Here is a 6,267-nt window from a genome sequence, read left to right as displayed (position 1 = left end):
TCCATCCGTGTTTTAATTTTTTCGCTAGTTCAAAACGAGAATGAGCAAATTATTTAAACACTCCAATAAAACAAAGAATCTTAAATTTCAACTGATCATTAATCATGAACATAATTGTACGTAGGTAGGTACCTAATAATAATATTACCTTTTAACTTATTTTATTACAATCGTACGTAAAATTAATCATCATTAGAAACATCTTCGGGACGTAAAATTAATACAATATTATTATTTAATTGTGTATACGAACATTAACTCCAGGGCATTCGATAGCTTACGTCTTTTATTTGATTATGATATTGTTTTCAGTTAATTTATAGATAATATTATATAATACTATATTATGTCATTTCCATTGCAAGTTAAACACAGTATTCACACTGCACATGACAATGCACTCGGGACGGTTTTCGATTTCAAACGGCGTACACTCAATTATATAATATTGTAATTGATTAATAAATTCAATTAGACGATCATTTATCTTCAAAGCAAACTGCACCTAATATAATAATACACAACTGTAGATACTCATGATAATGTGTTTATATAATAATATCATAGTTAATTTAATTGGAATCTTAATAATTGAATTAATAATTTTATAATAGGTACTTGGGGCCTAAAAACTTGTGGCATTAAAATATTAAAATGTTTACAGCGTAGGGTATTTGTTTTGGTTTCAATACGCCGCAGTACCTATTGAAATATTATTAAAAGGTAATAATAATTTAATCTGTGGTCAATACAAAAAAGAAAACAAGTTGAAAAGTTATTGATTTTAATATTAGGTACTCGATTTTATTGCTATTTTTCAATCATAAGTATGATTAACCTTATTAAAAAAAAACCCTATACGCCAGTTAAGAACCATGCAACAATATGTAAGATTACCAATAACAAAATAAAAAGATAAATATAATAAAATAAGCTATTTTTTTTTTTACACTAAAGAAACGTGTCAAATACGACATTTTTCGTTTCCAACGTTTCCTCTAACATTTTATACACACTCACCCAGACGCACACGTGTTCCATGAATGTGCGTGTATGTAGCATTTCATTATTGATGACACAGGATTCAGGTATAGACATTATTTAATGAAATGACCAAAGCACAGATAAATTGTTATTGTCCCTTTATTGGTCACTATCGACCACGCGACTCCATTACTAGATTAAAGAAATAATCCCTTGTCATACCTTAAACAAAAACAAATATCTAAAAAAATAAATTATGCACTATAAACATTTATATCGTTATTTGACATTAAATAGCATGAAGCAATATCTAATTTAAATTTGATATACATTCTGGTTGTATCGGATTGTTGAAAAAATGAAAAATGTCATTATATTAATTAATTGTAACTGAAATATTGTTTTTATATATTCAACTAATGGAATGTATCGTTACAGAATACAATATGCATTTGAAATATTTGTTATTATGACGAGGTAAATATTTTAGCAGTAAAATATTTTTCATTTAAAAATGTTCCTATTTAATTTTACGTTACTTGAATTTATTAATTGTTTTTGTATAACTTTAAATGAAGAATATCAATATTCTTTTCAACATATTATTCATTTATTGTTTAATACATTTTCGTGTTAAAAATCTTAACTTCTCGTTTGAAATGGAAAATGTTGTGTTATATGCGAATATAGTTATAATAAAGTTTATTTTTATTAATTACATTTTAACAACAAAGAAGATTAATTTTAAATTTAAATTATTTAAATTCATGTTTTACAATAACGTATAAATACAAAATTTAAGCTTAATAATTGTTTTGCATACCGGACTACCCAACTTTTTATTCCTTCAATTAACCGATTATATGATGATTTAAAACCGTTATACTTACTTTTATTCCAACTCATTGCAGGGATATGTGCACTACAATCAGAACTTTAATTATTTTCAACGATCGTTTCGACATAGTCTGAGGCTACATTTTTATTAGGATTTCATGTTTCTAAGCAACCGCTTGGAAGTTTTTTAACTACGTAATAAAAAAGAGCTTACAATTTATATTATTAAAAAAAAAAAAAACGCACGTTAAACATAACACATTAACGCACATGTCAAGTCTCTGGTCGAAGCAAAACACAGACTAAATTAATTTTAATATTGTCAGATTGTACAGTCAAAATTATTAGATTCATATACATATAGATACAAAAAATAGATAAACAGAGCTCTCGGAATTCGTTATAGATAGTGACTGTGGTGACAGGTTTCATTGTTATGTATAATAAGTAGGTAGGTACTTGGATTTTCGGAAACTTGATTTCTATAAAAATAACTATAATAATTTTAATACTCTTAATTGTGATACTGCCGGAAACATTTTACCGAGCTGCAATTTTCTTTATTTTTTTTTAATATTAACTTAATATTTTTACGATCCGGAACTCTTAAATTCTAATTTTAACTAACCGGAACTGACGCCAAAGTCAATATTACGGACCGCAATTCCATTTCAGTGCGTTCCGATACGTTCAGGGCACTGGTTTGTACTCAGTATAGTTCTTTTGAATTAAAATGCCAAGATACTATAACATAGAATTTAAAATGTGATTCATATAGGCAACGCCGAAATATTTTTGTCTTTAACTAAATTAAAAAATGACGATTATAGATTAAAATCTTGTTCTCGCACAGCATGAAAATAAATAACGATGGAAAATGTGAAATAAAAATATCTACGTTTGTGTATACGATATTTGATTATTTTATTAATAATATTATGTGTGGTATCCATATTACTTATAGCTGTACAAAAGTTCAGAAACATAACAATATAAAGTCATTAAAAAAAGGCCCGACAAATAGTTGCACCGATGGCGTGAAGTTGACAGCATATAGTTAAAATTTCAATACTGCTGAACTTGAAGCCCAACAAAAGTTAAAAGTTATCCAACAAATTTCGAGAATTCACCAACAAAATTTGAAAGATACTCAGGAAAGTTAACCATTCATAGTGGTTTGTGGAAATGCAGTTGTCGCTCTTAAGAGTATTTACGTGGATCAATGATATAAGAAATTTATTTTTCGAGCAATGCTAGGAATCTATTGATTTAAGAGTTTAAGAATATGAGTGGGTTTTATTTTTATTAGACATATAACCTTTAAAGTCTTTATTTCAAACAATACTCTTTAAGTTTCATACACTCGGTATCATAGGGTGGTAATTTTTATTATTTTTCAGTAGAATAGTTTGAAAAAACGATTTTAAACACGGCATCGAATTTGAACTCTATATCTTTATTTCTCTCTCTCTCTCTCTCTTTACAATATATTCGAATCACAAATTGAATAAGTTTTTAAAAGAAAGCACATGTAGTAATAATAGGTACATGTTCAAATACTAAAAATTAAATTATAGTTCTGGACTATAATATCTGTTTAAACTGAATATATAATTATATTATAATAATATAATTTATACAAAAACGACGTTCGTTATCTACTCACGCGATTCGGACCATACTTTACGTCTGTTTAAAACGACCTGTGGCGTTAGTGTATAAGTAGTAAGTACACTATTATTGCGGCCTACTGGCCACAATGATGGCGGTAACATTTTAAATGTGATTTTTTCATACGAAAATCACACATTATAAATCTGAATTTTTTTAATAGCTTTTATTAAAAGTTTAGTGTGTTCAAATATTTAAACAAGTAAGACAAGATAGTATGTTTATTTCTACTTAATTTATCCAAAATAATTGTCTGTTAGTGTCTTCAAATGTATTAACATTATTTATTTAAATGGGTATTATTTTACTAAAAATTATATAACCAATGTTGTCTTTTTAATGCTCACGAGAATGTCTTCAAAACTATAGTTTTGATTAATTTAAGCGGGTAATAGATTAATTACGAATTAAAATGTATAACAGTATGAAACAAAAACTTGAAAGCCTACGTGGAATTAATGGTAACTGGTAAGTAATCAACATATTAGATATAAGTGAAGCACACGTGTCACGTAGGGTCGTTGTGCACGTCAAGTATACACGAATAAACTATACATGTATAATATCGTTTACTAATTTGCGCACTAACGACGTGAGTCTATTCACATTTCTATATACAAATAACACACAAATGTTTGGCATAATCAGAGTATTGAAATTGATGCAAAACGAGGGTAGCCGACATTTCTATTGCTCTCTCCGGATTTGTTTTAGGGATAAGTCCTAAACTAATTGTGCACACACGACGGATTCACTACAAATCTCCATGTAGATACACAAACGTTTGGCGTTGTAATAAATTCGAAATTACAAGTTGAACGAGACGGGAAAACGGACCCATAAACATTATCCATCCCGAATGTACATCTTTTTATTGATAGACTGAAAATCTGTCAGAACTGACATTATTTTTAAATTGACAGACGACAATCGTAAAGTAATTGACGGAGATTAAACGTATACCAACGGTTTTTGGAAAAATCGTATTTATTTACGTTAAACGAACCTTACCAATTTAAAAATGTCTGGTCTCGTTAATAATAATTATTTGGAACCGACTTATTCGTTCAACGCATTCTTTGTACTGAAAAAAAAATTGATCCGGTACAACGACTGTAAGCATTGAATTATTGCGTCGTTCTGTACACTATTATTGCATTTAATAAAACTATCATTATACATATATAAATATATATATTTATTTTTTTAAACCCAATTTTATTAGCAATAATATTTTCATTTCACATAGTCTGAAGTAGAATATTTTTTTCTTTTTTGAACAATTATTATTAAATAAAACTAAAGTTATTTATTTATTTTTTTTTTTTATCTATGATCGTTTGAAGTTTAGACAATTGAAGTGAAGTGGCATTAAGGACGATTCGCAAAATGCGTAGATATTGCCCTTCTATATTCTATCTAAACTTCTAACGAAAAATATTCATTTAATGTTTTTAAATTAATACTCAGCTCTTCGGAGTATAAAATATAAAATATAAGTAATAATTGTTCCCTATATTATTTATGGTTTTTAATAAGAATACTTAATTAAATACATAAATACCTCGAACCGTGTAAATAATATATAATATCTATGTTTTATTTTAATAATCACAAAAACCGGGTAGTCGAACAACGGATGATTGCCAAAACAATGTAGGTACAACGTGACTTTTCCTCTTACACAGTGTTGACCGTCCACATCTCACGAGTCACAACATTTCTTCCAAAGAGCTTAATAATAATTATGATGTGTGATACAATAACAATATAGTACAAGAAACGGATTGTTGACGGTACGGGGCCAACGAAACCGTGTAGAGGAGGGTTGTTTTAAAACTTTTTACTCTGCCGGTCTGACGATACAAAATTATATGTATTAGAATATTATTACATACAAGCAGTACTTGTGCAAATTATAATAATATAATCCACATCAGTCCAAATGTGAGTGACATTACACTGTCGGCAATATTGTCAACGATGCGGGCGCATCTTCGAAATGCTGCCTAATATTATATTATTATCATACTACACTGGCACTACACTGTTTTCGCACACTTGTATATAATAATTATAATATTGTGCCTATTAAATTATTCTGAGCACACAATGCACAGTGAACCGACTTGGTATCGAACATCTGGAATGTTTAAAATATGTACGAGTAGGTCCTATAAGTACGTCCGATTTTTTTTTTTTTTTTTTTGTTTTGTTGTTGTTTACTATCGAATAATAATGAGAAAAATGTTACGAGTTTCGTCGAGTGGCGAGTAAAATATGAATACAGTAGGTAATCGATGACTCAAAGTGATGCGGGATGAATTTATAATATTGCATATTGTTTAATTTTTGTAATATAATACTGAGCTATTAATAGGATTTGATGCTGACAGTTTTCAAGGAGTCTATAATATTAAGTGGATAGCAAATTTCTAAGAACGTACGATTGACATGAAAATCAAAAAATGTGCAAGAAAAAAATAATAACGCTTTAAAGTTAAAACGATAGATGTTTTTAACTTTTTTTTTTATCAAACACATTAAACTTATGCCAATTATTATATTACTAAACTATTTACTAGATTAAATTTCCGATAAAATATTTGAATTTGTATGACATTTATTTGCAAACGACTTTCTTACGTTTTTCACTTTAAAATTAGGTATTAACATTTTTAAATTCATTGTATTTCAAATTTAAAAAATATAATTTTTAAGGATTTTTATTTTGAATTTCAAGTACAATTTTTTGATAAATTAAAATCTATTTAC

The 6,267-nt window shown here is 27.8% G+C and overlaps 1 long non-coding RNA gene across 1 annotated transcript; it reads right to left on the bottom strand.

The window, feature by feature from the left end:
- Nucleotides 1-268: 268 nt before the first annotated feature.
- On the bottom strand, nt 269-1,989 carry LOC126552189 (uncharacterized). Its single transcript, XR_007606023.1, has 3 exons — nt 1,875-1,989; nt 1,021-1,206; nt 269-505 (listed from the first exon to the last, which is right to left on the bottom strand). It is a non-coding gene; the product is annotated as an uncharacterized LOC126552189 (long non-coding RNA).
- Nucleotides 1,990-6,267: the final 4,278 nt, after the last annotated feature.

This window comes from Aphis gossypii, chromosome X, assembly GCF_020184175.1.
Source record: "Aphis gossypii isolate Hap1 chromosome X, ASM2018417v2, whole genome shotgun sequence".
NCBI lineage: Eukaryota > Metazoa > Arthropoda > Insecta > Hemiptera > Aphididae > Aphis > Aphis gossypii.
The sequence above is the reverse complement of the archived record's forward strand: the minus strand, read 5'-3'. Positions and strand labels throughout refer to the sequence as shown.